The sequence below is a fragment of the Choloepus didactylus genome, chromosome 8, assembly GCF_015220235.1.
Source record: "Choloepus didactylus isolate mChoDid1 chromosome 8, mChoDid1.pri, whole genome shotgun sequence".
Taxonomy (NCBI): Eukaryota; Metazoa; Chordata; class Mammalia; order Pilosa; family Megalonychidae; genus Choloepus; species Choloepus didactylus.
Genome location: NC_051314.1, coordinates 46,190,268 through 46,208,964, shown reverse-complemented (window position 1 = coordinate 46,208,964; position 18,697 = coordinate 46,190,268). Strand labels below are relative to the sequence as shown.

The 18,697-nt window shown below is 35.6% G+C and overlaps 1 long non-coding RNA gene across 2 annotated transcripts in view; it reads right to left on the bottom strand.

Moving 5' to 3' along the window:
• Nucleotides 1–18,697, bottom strand: part of LOC119543485 — a 251,536-nt gene that overhangs the window by 172,773 nt on the left and 60,066 nt on the right. Inside the window, exons 2-3 of one of the 2 annotated variants that reach the window (XR_005218595.1) lie at nucleotides 13,240–13,351; nucleotides 11,802–12,149 (exon numbers count right to left, since the gene is read on the bottom strand). This is a non-coding gene — a long non-coding RNA (uncharacterized LOC119543485). Of the gene's footprint in view, nucleotides 1–11,801; nucleotides 12,150–13,239; nucleotides 13,352–18,697 lie in introns of those variants that run through there. The other variant, XR_005218596.1, reaches the window with a different exon arrangement.

Below are 18,697 nucleotides of genomic sequence, written 5' to 3'. Positions count from 1 at the left end.
ACAAAAAAAGGAGACTCAAATCCTCCCATACCCCTAACCACCGCCCCCTCCATTATTGATTCATAGTTTTGGTATAGTACATTTGTTACTGTTGATGAAGAAATGCTAAAATACTACTAACAGTAGTATATAGTTTGCAATAGGTACACATTTTTTCCCTATATGCCTCTCTATTATTAACTTCTAGTTACAGTGTTATACATTCGTTCTAGTTCATGAAAGAGATTTCTAATATTTGTGCAGTTAATCACAGACATTGTCCACCACAAGAGTCACTATTTTATACATTCCCATCTTTTAATCTCCAACTTTCCTTCCGGTGATATACATGACTCTGAGCTTACACTTTCCACCACCTTCACACACCTTTCAGCAATGTTAGTTATTCTCACAGCATGCTACCATCACCCCTGTCCATTTCCAAATATTTAAGTTCAACCTAGTTGAACATTCTGCTCATAATAAGAAAAAACTCCCCCTCCTTTAGCCTCATTCTATGTCCTGGTAACTTATATTTCATGTCTATGAGTTTACATATTATAATTAGCTCATATCAGTGAGATCCTGCAACATTTGCCTTTATGTGTCTGTCTTATGTCACTCAATATACTGCCCTCAAGGTTTCTTCATCAACCCCTTTCTTTTTTTTTTTTTAAATTTTGAAATAAATTCAAAGTTACATGAATAGTTGCAAAAACAATACTAGCCCCATACACAGAATTCCATCATACCCTGACCCCCCTCCACCAATAGCTCAATCCACCAACTTTAACATGCTGTCACATCACTATTTCTTTCCCTTCCCTCCCTCCTTCCCTCCCTCCCTATCTATCATCCATCATATATTTCTCTGTCTTCTGAACACATGAGAGTTAGCTGCACACATCCTTGAACATACACTATAATTCACGTATGTACTTCCCATGAACAAGAACATTCTTTTATGTAATTCCATTAAGCACAGCTATGAAGTATAAGAGATTCAACAATGATACAATGCTTACATTCTATATTTCCTTTTCCTTATGTCTCAACTGTGTCCCTTCGAGCCACCTGTCCTCCACCCTCCAATCCCATCCAAGTTCATCCTTAGCATTCAATTGTCGTCTAGTTAGACTGTCTTTTTTTTTCTTTTCTTTTTTCAATTGTGGAAACATATATACAGCCTAAATCTTCCCATTCCACACCATTCCTAGCCTTCCATTAGTGGGAATAAACACATTTAGAATGATGTTATGCTCTTTCCCACCATCCATTACTAGAAATTTCCCTTCACCTCAAACAGCAACCCTACACTCCTTTCTTAACTCCCCATTGCCCCTTCCCCCATTTCTCTTATCCCAAACTCTACTTTTCATCTCTATGGTTATATTCTCTGATAATTTCTTTGTGTTTACTGTGGGGCTGAAAATTAACCTCTTAAATCCATATCAATCTTGTTTTTCTTTGATACCACCTTCACTTCAATAGGGCATATAAACTATGTTCCTATACTCCTTCATTCCCCCATCCTTATATAGTTGTCTAAAATTACATATTTTACATTGAGTTCAAAACCACTGATTTGTCCTTAGAGTTTGTGTATTTTTTTATCATGTAGGAAGCAAATAGTGGAGTTATAGTTTAAAAATTACTGACTTCTATTTGTATTCCATTGTGTTTGGAGAATGTTCTTTGAGTATATTCAATTTTTTTTTTTTTTTTAATTTCTTGAGGCTTGTTTTATGTCCCAGCTTATGGTCCCTTCTGGAGAAAGATCTGTGATCACTAGAGAAAAATGAGTGTCCTGGTGATTTGGGATGTAAGGTACTATATGTGTCTGTTAAAATGCTCTATATCCCTTTCTCCTTTCTTTGTTTCTCTGTTAGTAGGGCTCCCTTTAGTATCAGAAGTAGGGCAGGTCTTTTATTGGCAAAGTCTCTCAGCATTTGTTTGTCTGTGAAAAATTTAAGCTCTCTCTCAAATTTGAAGGAGAGTTTTGCTGGATAAAGTATTCTTGGTGGGAAATTTTTCTCTCTCAGAATTTTAAATATGTCATGCCACTGCCTTCTCACCTCCATAGTGGCCACTGAGTAGTCGCTACTTAGTCTTATATTGTTTCCTTTGTCTGTGGTGAATTGCTTTTCTCTTGCTGCTTTCAGAACTTGCTCCTTCTGTTCAGTATTTGAGAGTCTGATCAGAATACTTCTTGGGGTGGGTCTATTTGGATTTATTCTATTTGGAGTTCACTGGGCATTTATGCTTTATGTGTTTATATTGTGTAGAAGGTTGGGGAAGTTTTCCCCAACAATTTCTTTGAATACCCTTTCTAGACCTTTACCCTTCTCTTCCCCTTCTGGGACACCGAGTCTTAAGTTTGGATGCTTTATTTTGTCTATCATATCCCTGAGATCCATTGCGATTTTTTCAATTTTTTTCTCCATTCTTTCTTTTGTTCTTTCATTTTCTGTTCTGTGGATTTCTAGGACACTGAGATGTTGTTCAGCTTCCTCTAGTCTTGTATTGTGAATATCCAGAGTCTTTTTAATTTGGCCAACAGTTTCTTTTATTTCCATAAGATCTTCTATTTTTTTATTTACTCTTGCAATGTCTTCTTTATGCTCTTCTAGGGTCTTCTTCATGGCACTTATATCCTGGGCCATGGTCTTCTTGATGTCCTTTAAATCCTTTGCCATGTTTTCATTCTTTGATTGTAGTTCTTTAATTAATTTTGCGAGGTACAGCATTTCTTCCAAAATCTTGATTTGTGTGTTTGGAGCTTGATTCTCCATATTGTCTGGTTTTATCATATGCATTAAGATTTTCTGTTGTTTTTGGCCTCTTGGCATTTGTTTTGCTTGATAGGGTTCTTTCAAGTTGTATCAAATAAAAAGGATATCAATCTAATTTTTCAGAGACACAGTTTGGTGACGTACACTTTCCCTTACTAACCAGCAGATGGCATCTGTGAGTCTTTAATTTGTTAGAATTGCAGCTTGGTGACATACACTTTCTCTAACTAACCAGCAGATGGCATCCATGAGCCACTTATTCCCCTCAAGTCAGTTCTCCCCAACTTTGTGGTATGTGGGGATCAGATTCTTTTGGGGTCCAATTGGTACACAATGATGGGCGTGTGCCTGAGTCATTAGGGAGGAAGGGCAGGTTTAACAATCAAATCTCTTAGGTGTTCCTAGAGATTTAAGGCTGTTCTCTGTCGCTGACACAAAAGTCCTTGGTATTGGCATAGGTTCCCTGGGATTTCTGAGCAGTTCCCCCATCCCTGCTGTGCTTTTCCAGGACCTCTGTTGAGGGGGGTTGGGCCATGCTACATCACAAGTGAGCGCCGGCCTCCAGGGAAGCCCTGGGCCGCCAGGCTGTGTAGGGGCGTTCCCAGCCCACTTCAAAGATGGTTGAATGGGACGTGTTAACTTCCCCCTTTCCACACAGCTCCGCTCTCCCAGCTCCGGGACAATCAGCCATGGGTGTATTCAAGGCCACTGTCCACGGCCGATATTGTGTCGTGTGAGCGATGCTGCAGGAAAGACTCCCTGTCAGGCTGGGTTTCTTGTCTTGGGTCTGTGCTGTGTATTCAGCTGGGCAGGAGCAGCCCCACCCACTGGGGAGAATGCTGCAAGTTGTGCATCTCCCCTTTGTTTCCCTGTACCCGAGACAATCAGCAGTGGGTGTGGGAAGGGGTATCCTCCACCCCAGACAACAAGACGTTAGTCCAGGCCTCTCCCGTCTTATCTGCAGTTGTTCCCGGGCTTCTTTTATTTTTTTTAAAAAAGTCCAACCCACCGTTTCCCCCCAATGCAGCATGTCCGAGGGATTCAGCCTACCCACTCACTTGTTTCAGAATGCAGACTCCTGGTTTCACCAAATGCACGTTCCCTGTGGCTTTAGCAGAACTTGTCCAGCTGGTGCTACTTTGGAAGTGGTGTTCTGGGTCCTTTCTGTTTTTTTATGTAGTGTTTTACATGGAGGTGTTTTTTCTCTGTCTCACCTAATTACCATCTTAGGTTCCTCCTCCCCAACCCCTTTCTTTTAAGACAGTTTTGTTCACACACTATACAATCTGTCCTAAGTAAACAATTGTTGGTTCCCTGTATAGTCACATATTTATGTATTCAACACCATTGCCACTATCTATAAAAGGAAGTCTCCATTTCTTCCCCAAAGAGGAGGAAATGTCAAAGAAGGCAGAGAGACAAAAGAAAAAGAAAAAAGAAAGAGAAATAAAACAACAACAAAAAAAACATGACAGCTAGAAAGCAACAAAAGGAAAGAAAGCATTAACCTAAAGTAGAATAAAGAGTCAGACAGCATCACCAATGACAGGAGTCCCATATCCTCCCCCACCCCAACCCCCATATGCAGTTAGCTTCGGTATATTGCCTTCATTATTTTAAAGGAAACATAATACAATGTTTCTGTTAATTATAGTCTCTAGTTTGCATTGATTATATTACCCCCCCAATCCCACCCTATTTTTAACACCTTGCAATGTTGACATTCATTTGTTCTACCTCATGTAAAAACATATTTAAATCTTTTATTACAATCATTGAGCACCCTAGGTTTCCCTGAGTTACATAGTCCCAGTCTTTATCCTGTATCTTTTGTTCTGGTGTCCCACATGGTACCAATCTTTCTCTTTCAACCATATACACTGTCATCTTTGTTCAGTGTACTTACATTGCTGTGCTACTATCCCCCAAAATTGTTTTCCAAACCTCACTCCTGTCTTTTCCTTTCTGTCTGCAGTGCTTCCTTTAGTGTTTCCTGTAGAGCAGGTATCTTGTTCACAAACTCTGTCATTGTCTGTTTGTCAGAGAATATTTTAAACTCTCCCTCATATTTGAAGGACAGTTTTGCCAGATATAAGATTCTTGTTTGTTAGTTTTGTTCTTTCAGAATCTTTAATATAACACCCCACTTCCTTCTTGTCTCCATGGTTTCTTTTGAGAAATCCACAAATAGTCTTATCAAGCTTCCTTTGTATGTGATGGATCACTTTTCTCTTGCTGCTTTCAGGATTCCCTCTTCATCTTTGACGTTTGATAATATGATTATCAAGTGTCTTGATGTGGGCTTATTTGGATTTATTCTGTTTAGGGTATGCTGCTCTTCTTGGATCCATAAGTTTATGTCTTTCATAAGAGATGGGAGACTGTCATTGATTATTTCCTCTTATTGTTTCTGCTGCTTTTCCCTTCTCTTCTCCTTCAGGGACACCAATGACACATACATTCCTAATTTTCATTTTGTCCTTAAGTTCCCAGAGACATTGCTCATATTTTTCATTCTTTTCTCTATCTGTTCTTTTGTGTGTAGGCTTTCAGGTGCCTTGTTCTCTAGTTCTTGAGTGTTTTCTTCTGCCTCTTGAGAGCTGCTGTTGTATGTTTCCATTGGATCTTTTATCTCTTGTTTTGTGCCTTTCATTTCCATAGATTCTGCCAGTTGGTTTCTCAAACTTTCAATTTCTACCTTATGTACACCCAGTGTTTTCATCATGTGGTTCATTTCTTTTGCCATATCCTCCCTAAACTTTTTGAATTAACTTAGTATTAGTTGTTTAAGCTCCTGTATCTCAGTTGAAGTATAAGTTTGTTCCTTTGACTGGGCCATAACTTTGTTTCTCTTAATGTAGGTTGTAGTTTTCTGTTGTCTAGGCATGGTTTCCTTGGTTACCCCAATCATGGTTTCCCAGACCAAAATGGGCTCCAGTCCCAGAAGGAAGAACTATTCAATATCCAGTTTCCCTGAGGGTGTCTTAGAAAATTGGTACACCCTGTGAAGCCTCAAGTCACGGTGCTTTTCTGCCCAGCAGGTGGCACCTGTCAGCTTGTAACTCCAGACTGGTGCAAGGAGGTGTGGCTGTTTTCCCCCAGGCTCTGGGGTCTGGTTCTGAATAGAAGGCGGGTTGTAAAGCTAGGCCCCACCCCTTTCCTCTTAGGGAAGATGGACCCCCTAGGAAAAGGTCATTAGCATTTCAATGGTCTTTCTCTGCCTTTTCTATCTTTACCCTTGTCTAGGTCAGAGCACTGGGAACTGAAAATGGCTGAGACTTTCTCCAATGAGCAGAAACAGGGACAGAAAGCCCCCTTCAGGGCCAGTCCATGGCCACCCTCCAGCTCTTCAAGGTCAGTCTTCACCCAAAGCCTCTGTCTGCTTGTTGGGGATTCGTATAGAGCAGTCCACACTCATTAATTAAAACCCCAGTTGGAGCTCATCTGGGCCACATTCACTTACTTGGAGAGAGCTGCTTTCTGGCTCCATGAGGCTTTGCAGCTCAGCCATGGATCCGCAGTCTTCACTTACAGATTTTATGCTGTGATCTTGGGCATTCCTCCCAATTCAGGTTGGTGTATGATGAGTGGACAATCATATTTGTCCCCCCACAGTTATTCCAGATTATTTACTAGCTGTTCCTGGTTGCTTATTAGTTGTTCCAGGGGGACTAACCAGCTTCCACTCCTCTCTATGCCACCATCTTCAGGAACTCTCTTAATCAACTATTTTGAAACTCCAGATTCTAGTGGAATACAGTGCAGCATCCAAGGAAGAGCCAGAGTAAGAGGCTGATAAATTGTGGCAAATAACAGTAAATTTTACTCCCCTTGCAGCTGCTGTATCCCACATGCCCTAGTCTCATGGTTGGCAGCAGTGGGGACTGCAGTCCAAGATCCTGGTACAACTTTGTGTTTCCAGGGTGGGCCATAAATACCTAATCCTCCAAACTCTGGGAGCATGTGGTTGGATCTCTGATCAACATTTTTGATCAGCTGCTTCATATTGCTAGGGGCCAGCTATGAAGGGAGTCATTATTACAACCCCCTCAGGCAAAATTGGCAGAGGAATTTTAAAGATAGTACTCTTCCTAAAACCCATGGAGAACAGTTAAAGACCTTCAGTAAATGGGCAAGTGTCAAATCAAGTAAACACAGCTTCAGAAGTCATAGGAGAAGCTCTGAGTGCCCTTACTGGGTCCTCATACACCCCTTCCCTATGCAGGGTGGAGCCAGCCTGCAGTCACATTGTGGGTCCCTGGCTCTAATCCATAGGAAGTAGGAGTTACTTCCTTCACATTTACCAGGCCATCAGTCTATCAGGAGAAAGTCTGAAAAACTGAACTAGGAAACTTGTCTCTGGTTCCCTGCTCCCTAACCCCCCAACTCCACTGCTCAAAATTTAGCCCGAGGACAGAGAAACTGAGAAACAGAGAAAGCAGTGTAACAATCAATTATGTCAAAGTGGCCTGGGCAAAGAACTACCTGCATTAAGTCACAAAATAGAGCAGCCAGATGGGGATGAAATTCTATTTCAAAAGGAGTAGAGGGGGGACATTCAAGCTCCTCTAACTATAACAGGGAATTATGAAGGCCTAGCAAGCACAAGCCTACGGGAAAAAAAAAAAAAAGGCTCCATGGCTCCACCCAGGCTCAGATAAGGCAGAAAGGATCCTTAACTTTGTATTCACCTCAGTCTGATTTTCTTGATAGGGGGCTATGCTTTGAAGGAGACCACCAGCCAAAGAAAAACCAGTTAGCAAAGACAGCTAAAGGTGTTTTTTGCTTTGCTTTGCTTGTTTTGGTTAGCTCCAGGCACTCAAGAAAAACTCGTTCATATCTAACTGGATACAAATTTAAGGAAGTGACAGTTCAGGGACTAAATCCCAGAATAAATACTTTAAAATATTAAAAGTGGCATAAAATAATAAAGACTTCTGGTAAAAGTAGCCACATGGGTAAGTATAAATACCAGTACTACTGCATAGTATTTTTTGGTGGGTAACTCCATGTCATACTTCATATGGGTGCTAAAATTAACTGCACAAATGTAATGATAAATTTATGGTTTGGGGCATACAGTGAACAGAGACATAATTTGCCACACACACACACACACACACACACACACACACACACAAAGGTGGAAGGTAAAAGGGTAACAGGAATGGTGTAGGTGTCTGCTATTGAAGCGAAATTAGTATCAAATTATATATGATTTTTATGCATCTAGTTTGTTAAATTTTTAAACCCAAGATAACCACAAAGAAAATATATGAACAATGTATTAAGAAATTAATGAGAAATGGCTCAAAATGGTACAGTATGAAAAATAAAAAAAAATGAAAGCAGATATTAATGGAAGAATTGAGAGTCAAAAAAGGTATGAGTTAAAAGACAAAAATGGCAGAAGAAAATCCTGTGCGATCACTAGTTACTTTAAATGTAACTGAATTAAAATCTCCAGTCAAAAAGCAGAGATTGGCAGAATGGATAAAAAAGCATTATCAAACTATACACTGTTTGATGTATATCTCTGTTTACAAGAGACCCACATTAAATTCAAAGGCAAGTGTAGGTTGAAAGTGACAGGATGGAAGAAATTAGACCATACAAAAGCTAAAGAAAGCTGGAGTGGCTTTACTAATATCAGATAAATTAGACTTTAAGTTAAAACTATTATGAGGGACAAAGTAGATCCTCAAATACGGATAAAGGAGTCAATTCAATAAGAAGACATGACAATTATAAAGATATATGAGCCTAATAGACCCTAAATATGTAAAGCAAATATTGGCAGATTTGAAGGGAGAAATAGACAATTCTATATTAATAATAGGAGACTTCATGTTTCTACTTTCAATAATATTAGGAGACTTCAATATTCCACTTTCAATAATAGAAAATCTAGGCAGAATCAATAAGAAAACATAAAAATTGAATGAGACATGAAACCAACTAAACCTAACAGGCAGTCATACACTCATATAAATTTATTTCTTGATATATATATATATATATATATATATATCAAGAAATAAATTCAATTTACAGTAACAACTAAAAGAATCACATACATTGGAATAAATCTAACCAAGGATGTAAAGGACTTGAACACAGAAAACTGCAAAACATTTTTAAAAGAAATCAAACTGACCAAAAGAAATGGAAGGATATTCCGTGTTCATGGATTGGCAGATTAAATATTAAGATGTCAATTCCACCCAAAATGATTTACAGCTTCAATGCAACCCTGATCAAAAATCCAAAAGCCTTCTTTGCTGAAATGCAAAGTGAACCATTGAATTTATAAGGAAATGTAAGGGGTCTAAATAGACAAAACCATCTTGAAAAAAAAGAACAAAGTTGCAGAACTCATGGTTGCCAATCTTAAAACTTATTACAATGCCACAGTAACCAAAACAGCATGGTTCTGGCACAAGGACAGACAGATGGAGGAATAGAATGTAATTGAGAGTTGTTAAATCAAACCTTATGTTCATGGCCAACTGACTTTTGACAAGGTTGACAAATACACTCAATTGGGAAAGAATCATCTCTTCAATAAATGGTGCTGGAGAAACCAGTTGTCCACACACAAAATAATGAAGGTGGACCCTACCTCATACCATATACAAATATCAACACAAAATGGATCAAAGACCCAAAAATAAGAACAAAAACTATAAAACTACTAGAAGAAACCATGGGGAAGTATCTTCAATCTTGTAGAAGGCAATAGTTTCTTAGACTTTACACCCAAAGTTTGAAAAACAAAGAGAAAGCAAATAGGAACACTAATTCATTGTTGGAAGGTTAAATTGTGCAGCCACTGCGGAAGACAGTCTGGCAGTTCCTTAGAAAGTTAAGGAGATTTCATCAAAATTAAAAACTTTTGCACAACAAAGGATTTTATAATGAAATTAAAATGACAACCTACACAATGGGAAAATATTTAGAAACCATATATCTGATAAGAATTTAATATCCAAAATATATAAAGAAATACTAAAACACAACAATGACAAAAAGAAACAAACCAATTAAAACATAGGCAAAAGACTTGATAGACATTTTCTAAAGAAGATATACAAATGGCCAAAAGGCACATGGAAAGATGTTCAACATCATTAGCCATTAGAGAAACGCAAATCAGAATCACAATGAGATACCATTTCACAGCCATAAAACAGCTACTATTGAAAACACAGAAAATTAAAAGTGTTGGAGAGTATGTGGAGAAATAGGAACACTAATTCATTGTTAGAAGGTTAAATGGTGCAGCCACTGTGGAAGACAGTCTGGCAGTTCCTTAAAAAGTTAAGTATAATTACCATACGACCCAGAAATCCCAGTAGTAGGCATATTTCTAAAGGAATTGAAAGCAGGGACTTGAACAGATATTTTCACACTGATATTCATAGCAGCATTATTCACAATTGACAAAAGATGGAAGCACCCCAAGTGTCCATCAACTGATGAATGGGTAAACAAAATGTGGTATATGCATAGAATGAAATATAATTCATCTATAAAATGGAATGAAGTTCTGATTCATGTGACAGTATGGATGAACCTTGAACATCATTTTGAATGAAATAAGCCAGACATAAAAGGACAGTTATTTTATCCTGCCACTGATATGAATAATCAGAATAAGCAAATTCATAAAGTCAGAAACTAGAATATAGTTACCAGGGGCCAAGATAGGAGTAGAGAATTGTGGAAAATGATGCTTAAATTATATAGTTTCTATGTGGGGTGATGGAAAAGCTTTGGTTATGGATGGTGGTGATGATAGACCATCACTGTGAACATAATTCACAGCACTGAATTATATATTTGAATGTGGTTAGGGAAATTTTAGGTCAAAAATAAGTTGGTAGAATTAAAAAAAATTAAAAATAACAGGACTGCACAACACAAACAGGGAAACCTAATGTAAACCATGGACTATAGTTAGTATTATAGTTAGTAGTACAATTATAACAATGTTCTTTCATCAGGTGTAACAAAGATACCACACTGATGCATAATGGAGGTGTTCTAGTTTGCTAATGCTGCCAGAATGCAAAACATCAGAGATGGATTGGCTTTTATCAAGGGAGTTTATTTGGTTACACAGTTACAGTCTTAAGGGCATAAAGTGTCCAAGGTAACACATGAGCAATCACGTACCTTCATTAGAGGATGGCCAGTGGTGTCCGGAAAACCTTTGTTAGCTGGGAAGGCACATGGCTGGCATCTGCTCCAAAGTTCTGGTTTCAAAATGGCTTTCTACCAGGATGTGCCTCTCTAGGCTGCAGTTCCTGAAAAATGTCACTCTTAGTTGCACTTAGGGTATTTGTTCACTCTTAGCTTCTTGACAACAAGAGTCTGCTTCCAACGGCCATCTTCAAACTCTCTCTCATCTGCAGCTCTTGTGCTTTCTTCAAAGTGTCCCTCTTGGCTATAACTCCTCTTCAAAATGTCACTCTCAACTGCACTCAGTCCCCTCTGTTATGTCAGCTCATTTATATGGCTCCAGTGATCAACTTAGACCCACCCCGAATGGGCGGAGCAACACCTTCATGGAAATTATCCAATCAGAATCATCACCCACAGCTGGGTGGGGCACATTCCAAAGAAATACTCAAAGAATTACAATCTAATCAACACTGATAGGTCCACCCACACAAGATTACATCAAAGATAATGGCATTTGGGGGACATAATATATTCAAACCGGCACAGGGGGATACATGGGAACTTTGTATTTTATGCATGATTATTCTGTAAACCTACAACTTCTCTAAAAAACATTTAATGAAGGAATAGATATTTCAATTATGTACACAATATCAGGAAATATGCTATATTTGCTTACTTGTTCTTTCCAGTATATTTTTACATGAAAAATTATTTGTCAGACTTCCAAAAGGAAAGTATGCCCATTATTTTGTAATGATTTGCATACAATGTATTCTTTCACATTTAAAGACAGAATTAAGAAAATAGAAATTAAATTCATTCAAAAATATTTTACCTAAAGTTTGCAGTCAAAAAATAATCCGATTATTCTATTTCTTGTGAACTAAGAATCCTTTGTGCATTTCCAAATACTGCTTATAATGTATAGTGATATATTTAATTATTAAGAGCTGATTGATGGTGAAAAATGAAGGCCCCCAATTAAAACAATTCCCCAAGTAATAAAATACTAACAATAATCAGGGAAAATATTTTTATTTAATCTATGTAGAAAATGGATTGGCAAAATTAAAATTTACAGTAACAATATTACTGAGATAATTGTAAACATTATTTTATCTTGCAAAGATAGTATTTTGATTTGAAGTTGAATGATGCTTTTAGTGTCATCATGTTTTCCTCTCTATCCTAATGTAAAAAAAAAGAAAAAAACTATTGTTTTATTTCTAAGTAATGTGAAATTGCATTTGTTTTTGCATTTCAATTTTAACTGTTAAAACTCATGCTAAAGACAAAACAATAATGTTTCTCTTCCAACCTAAGCTTTCAGCATGCAAGAATGAAAAAAACAAACCTAGCATCTATGTAAAATCTGTTAATACTCAGAATTTAAAGGATAAATATTATAAAATTAGCAAATAAGGGATTTTAATTTTAATTTTTCAATTAACACTTAGGTAAGTAGTTTTATGATAGTTTATATTAAATGATTATAATATAATCCAGTAAACTGCAATGTGATGCCTCCACTAAGCTCAACTGGATACTACAAAGCAAATCAGAAGCGAAGTATTTTGGTGAAGTCAGATTGCTTTGTCATTTCAAGTATGGCCAAGCAATATATTATTTAGAGAAAGCACCTTTCTCTTGCCTTATTTCAATGACAGTTAATGCTAAAGATAATTTCTACCAAAATGCTTGGCCAGATCAAAGAATGGCCAATGAAACTACAGTAAGTAGTTTAATAGGCACAACTTAGCTTTAAATCTAAGATATGAAAGTTATAATTTTCAAATTCATGCAAAGGAAAAAATCTCAATTTCCTACTACCAGTTTTCTTAATAGAAATTGAGTTACACTGGTTATAATTATTAATATTTTAATCCTCCCTACTTATCAATACAGAAACTAACCAGATTATAGAAACTCTATTTTTAAGTTTGATTGTGAAAAATGTAATAACTTCCAATTGATTAAAACTTCAAGAATTATCTTTTCGAGGGGAGGTCTCTTAAAAATTATAAAATCAAAAGTGAAGAATTTCTAATTATGTAATCTCAGGGACTGAAGTCAACTATGGGGAAAAATAATTAGATATGTTCCAGAGTCCCATAAAAGCCACAAAGGAGCTGACATATCTAACTCACTTATAAAATTATTCCTATAGGATTATTTAATATTTTCAAAATGTAAAAATAAAATTGCTGTGTTAGTAAGGAGCAATTAGAAATGACTGTTCTAAACCTAGTGCTATTTGCAATGTATTTCCAGTACTCACCATTCTAGACATAGGGTAAGATTCATCTTTCTTTTCCTTTGGTGATGTTGAGATGATGGCTGCTTCATCAGCCTAAGTCCCTGACTGATCAAGATAAGTAGAAATTCTTTGCCTATTTGCAAGAAATAGATAATCATGAGTAAGAAATAAATATTTAAATAACATTTTGAATTGTCGCAGCATCATAATGTTGCCTTTCCTGATTGATGCAATGGCAAATAAACCTATGAACTTTGGCATTTTATGCCATATCCAGGACTTTTTCACAATTCAAACCAGTCACAGAGTACATGTAGCAATTCGTAGTGGGTCATGAAATTAATATAGCAGGCCGTATCTAGATTTTTAAAAATAAAACATAGAGAACCAAAAGGCAGTACAACTAAATTCATCAGTATGCTTTTATATATATATACATATATATATATAATTATACAACTATATAATTACTATAATATATATATATATAATTATACAACTATATAATTACTATAGTTTGTGAGATTTTCATTTCACTTATATACATACAAGACAAAATGTAGGTCACATTTTGTACTTACATAAATTATAAAACATAATATAAATTATAAAACATTTGAGATAAAAGAAAGAAAATATAAATATCAAAAATTGTGAGCTGTAGGTTAAGTGGTCTTACAGGGAAATGTGTAGTATTGACTGCTTATATTAGAAAATAGGTAACATCCAATATGGAAGCCTAGGTTATTGAATTCTATGAAGGAAATCAGTGAAGTATCTTTAGCCCTCAGGAACATGCAAATCAAAATCACAAGGAGATCCCACTGCATACTGTCAAGATGGCTAAAATTAAGAACAAACAACAACAACAAAAATCCCTGCCAGTACCAAATATTGTCAATGATGATATGATCCAGGTATTCCACCCCCAATTTTACTCAATAAAAATAAAAATATTTGTCTACAAACATGCACCTGAAGATTTTCAGTAACATTCTTTATAATAGTAAAAAACTGGAAATAGTTCAGGTGCCCACCAAGAGGAATATGGATAAATAAATTTTGCCCTGTGCATGTAAAGTTATACTATTCAGCACTAAAAAGGGCTAAATGAGTGAAACACTGAACAAAATGGATGAATCTCAAAAATACACTGCTAAGCAACAAAAGACAGACAAAACTGTGAATACGGTATGATCCCATTTATGTGAAATTCCAAAAAATGCCTGAAATATTTTATGTTGACTGAAAGCAGATGATTGCCTGCTGTCAGGGATAGGGCATGAATAACTGAACAATGCTGGAAGAGAGCTTTTTTGGATCACAGAAATATATTTTTCAGATGGTGGTTACATGTGTGCATATACATTTCCCAAAACTCTTCATACACTGCATTCAAGGGCATTTTATTGCAAACAAATTATACCTTAATAAAGTTAATATAATTTTGAAATCCAATAAAATAATTGGTTAAAATTCAGAAAATAGCATTCATGTTAGGATTTCTGAAATCTTAAAGTATTCATGAAGCTGAAACTGCTAGCCTTTCAGATTTCCTTTTCAGCTGAGACACATCGCAAGACCTAGTGAGTCTACACCACATCAGTTAGGCACGGCCATGTGAAGAAGTTCTAGTGGTTGGAATGTGAGAGCAGTGATGATTGCCAGTTCCAGGGCTGTGAAAAACCACCTCCACATGATATCCTTTAGGTTCTTTTTCCTTCTGCCAACCAGATGAAAATAGCTCCAATCACTTGGAGAAAGTGTTTCAAAGATTGGTGTAGTCTTTTAAGTCTGAGTCCCTGCATAGCAGCTACCTCCATATATACACACTGACCTACAAACACGATGGGCTTTTTAGATGAGCAGATAAAATACATTTCTATTTTTTTTGTTGTTGTTGTTCTTTTACATCAGTCAACCAATTCTGATATGATTTGTGGGGTATGAAATTCTGCAGAAAATAATGCCAAAAATGCCACTCTTGTATTTCCAACAGCTTCTCATCACCTTGGAATAAAAACTAAAATGTTTACTATTATTTAGAAGGTCTCAGCATAGTTTTTGACTCCATTTTCTAACACTTTCTGCCTCTCACTATATTTCAGCTACGATAACTTTTTGATATTACTCAAACATACCAGCATGTTCTATACCCAGAGATTTTGCAATTGTCCTTTCTTCTATCCCCCCAAAAATAGTCCTCCAAGTATTAGCATGGCTCATTTACTCTCTTGATTCAATGATATGTTCCAATGATACCTCCTATGATAAGTTTTCCCTGACCATATAATCTATTGATAAAATAAGAGCCTAATCCCTACTCATACTTCTCTGTCTTCTTATCTCCCTTTTATTTTATTTCAGGCACTTAGCACTATTTTACAGTTTATCATATAATATACTCATGTGTTAATGAGTATATTATTTCTGGTCTCTACTATCAGAATGTAAATTTCTTGAGGACATGAATAGCAGCTACGAATGTCTCACAAATACTAGTTTCTCAATAACTTGTTTGAATGAGAAATAAATTAACACATGAATATATATTCATTGAGAGTATTGATCTTCTTAGAAATAAATGAGTATAGCAGTCAAGTAAAAAAATCTGTTAATGTAAGTAGCTCATACTTGAAGTGTAATTCAGTGTAAGTCCTTACCTTTGATTGGTCAAAGAACAATTATCATGCTTATCTCATTTGATCTGCAAGTGAGGAATGGACATTCAGACAGCTAACATCAAAAAATTAACATTTTCTTAAACGTGAACAGCTAATGAATTTGGTATTATAAGGAAACTTGTCTCAGTTTAGGTAAAGTCTTAGGTTGAAAAGTTTCCAGATACTATGTTTTAGATCTCAGAATACACTATTCAATTAAAGCAACAGAGTATGTATAAAGAAAAGCACACATCAAAACAAATATATTCATTTTCCTGGAAAACTTTTCTTCAGTGTAGTATGTGTTTAACTTCTTTGGTTACAGGGATATATTACTTATAACAATAAATGTAATGTAAAATATTATATATTACCTTAATTAAAGGCCAACTTTGGTTATCTAAATATTATTTGACAAAGAATCATTTTCAGTTAGAACATGAATCCAGATAAGAAAAATAGAATAAAAGTGTATTACAATGGGTTATGAATATTTATTTGCATGACCATATCTCCTATTTGCTTGAAGCTTATTTAAAAGCAAGAATAGTGTTCCAGTCATCATTACATCTGCAGTGCCAAACGTCAACCAAAAATCAATATACAGTATTGCTGAATGGACGTTTATTGAATGGAGAGATAAAACATTCAATCAGAGAATTAATATGTAGGTTAGACCTTCTGTTACCCTCAACATTCTGGGACTCAATTTTAAATTTAACATTGTGGTGCAAAGAATTATAAAAAACACTACATTATTGAGTCATTGGTTTTCTATTTTGATATGCATAGGAATAAACCAATGAGCTGAAATATTTTGATTTTTAAGCTTCACCCTTCACCTGACTCAGTACATCTAGGGCAGGGCTCAGATTCTATATTTTTAACATGGATACGTGATATGCTACATTTTGATGCAGAAGTCCTGAGAAAGAAAGTTTGACAAATTCTGCATTAGATCTTTTCACTAGTTTTAATGACCATTATTTCTCATATAACATCTAACAATATAAGTTACCTGGCTTTCTAGCTCAAGGCAAATTAGCTTTAGCAATCCACATAAAACCATAGGGCAGATAGTATCTAAGATTCTGATGAGAAGAGTTTTGCTATTAAACTTGTTGTGTTGCCCCCCATAAACTTACAATAAGATAGTTTTATCACAAATTTTAAAGAATGAAATAGAATTATTAAACAAAACTACCAAACCCAGTTTATATCTTTCTCAAAAATGCCCAACTGTGTCATCTGGGGTATATCCATACCTCTAACAAATTATCTCTTGTATCACCTCAATCATCTTATTTTGATTTAATAGCTTTTCCTGAGATATTTTCATCAAAGATGGTTCTAGACTTTGGCAAGCCTGGCATCATACCACTTGCTTTTACAATCTCTAAAGTTTAAAAATTCAGCTTCCAATTTACAGCACATGAAAAGGACAGGAATGTGTAAATTCAATCATCTTTTTTTCCTGGAAATCAATTAGAAAACTGTTAAAGAAGGAAATAAATGTAGTCTCCTTTGTGGTCTCATCTTTATGACTGCAAAGCAAGCTATGGAGAAGAGAATGCTGCTTTCTTTGTGATTCTCTGTATTTTGTTTTCCTTATGGATAATTTACAACCTAGTCTAAGCTTCCTTTTTCTTTTATGATCCATACTCTACCTGCAAGATGTAAGAAATACGATTTATATTAATTAGTGTCGCTTACACCAACTCTTACTCCTATTTTTAATCTATTTTTTCTCAAACTTCTGAAATAACACATTTTCAAAAATATGTTCTGTTTATAACCATAATTTTTTAAAAAATCATATAAAACAACCTGATAACTAGCACGTAGTAAATTAAACCTGAGGTTTTCAGTGATTCTAACATATTCTCCTTTCCTCTAAACAGTCCCATAATTATAGGAGCATAAAAGGAGGAAAACACTGAAAAGGATAAAGGTGAAACAAAGGGTTTTAGAAACATGTCTACAGAAGACAGATTCCATGACCTATGCACAAGTCAAAAAATCCCCTATTTATGCTTTCAAGTCTGTATAAGGAAATTATATTAAATGTTTTCTCATCATGGAATAAAAAAAAGGAAAGCATTCTTGGTCTACTGGTGGGGGGAAACATTGAAAGTTCTATGTGATAAATACTACTTTTTGCTACATGAACGCCCTTCTTGACATCTCAACACTGAATGTGGGGAGTAGGGAACAAGCTTGTGTGTGTATATGTATGTGTGTGCATTAACTAAAGCCTTTGAAAAACAACCTCTTCAGCTGGTATAAATACAAATATTCTGAATAAAAGAGCAGTGCAAATTTCTTTTTCCCAGAAAATTATTACTTTCCTAGAGGATAGCTTTTAAACATTTTAATGTATATAATACACATTTAAAGAAATATTTTATTTTCAATTAAGAAATTCTACAAAAATATATCTCATTCTATACTATCATATATACATTCTTCACTTTATAAAATTGTTCACAGCAAAACTTTTCTAATCATGAAAAAGCATATTTGAGACAATATTTAAAGTGGGGGGGGAGTTTTATTTTTTAAAAGATAAAAAGTGCTATCCTGGATGGTAACAGGAAAAAAATCACAAAACGGCAAAATGAAAATTGAGAGTGTTATGGTATCCTATTCCTCAATTTTAAGATTTCTTACTTTACATTTTCTTTTATAAATTCTCATTTCATTTTTTTTTATTAGGAACACTTTTTTTTCATACTGATCGCTCACTCAAACACAGACACAAATTACTGAGAAAAAAACGTGATGAATCTTCAGGGAAATGCTCTAGTTAAAGAAGA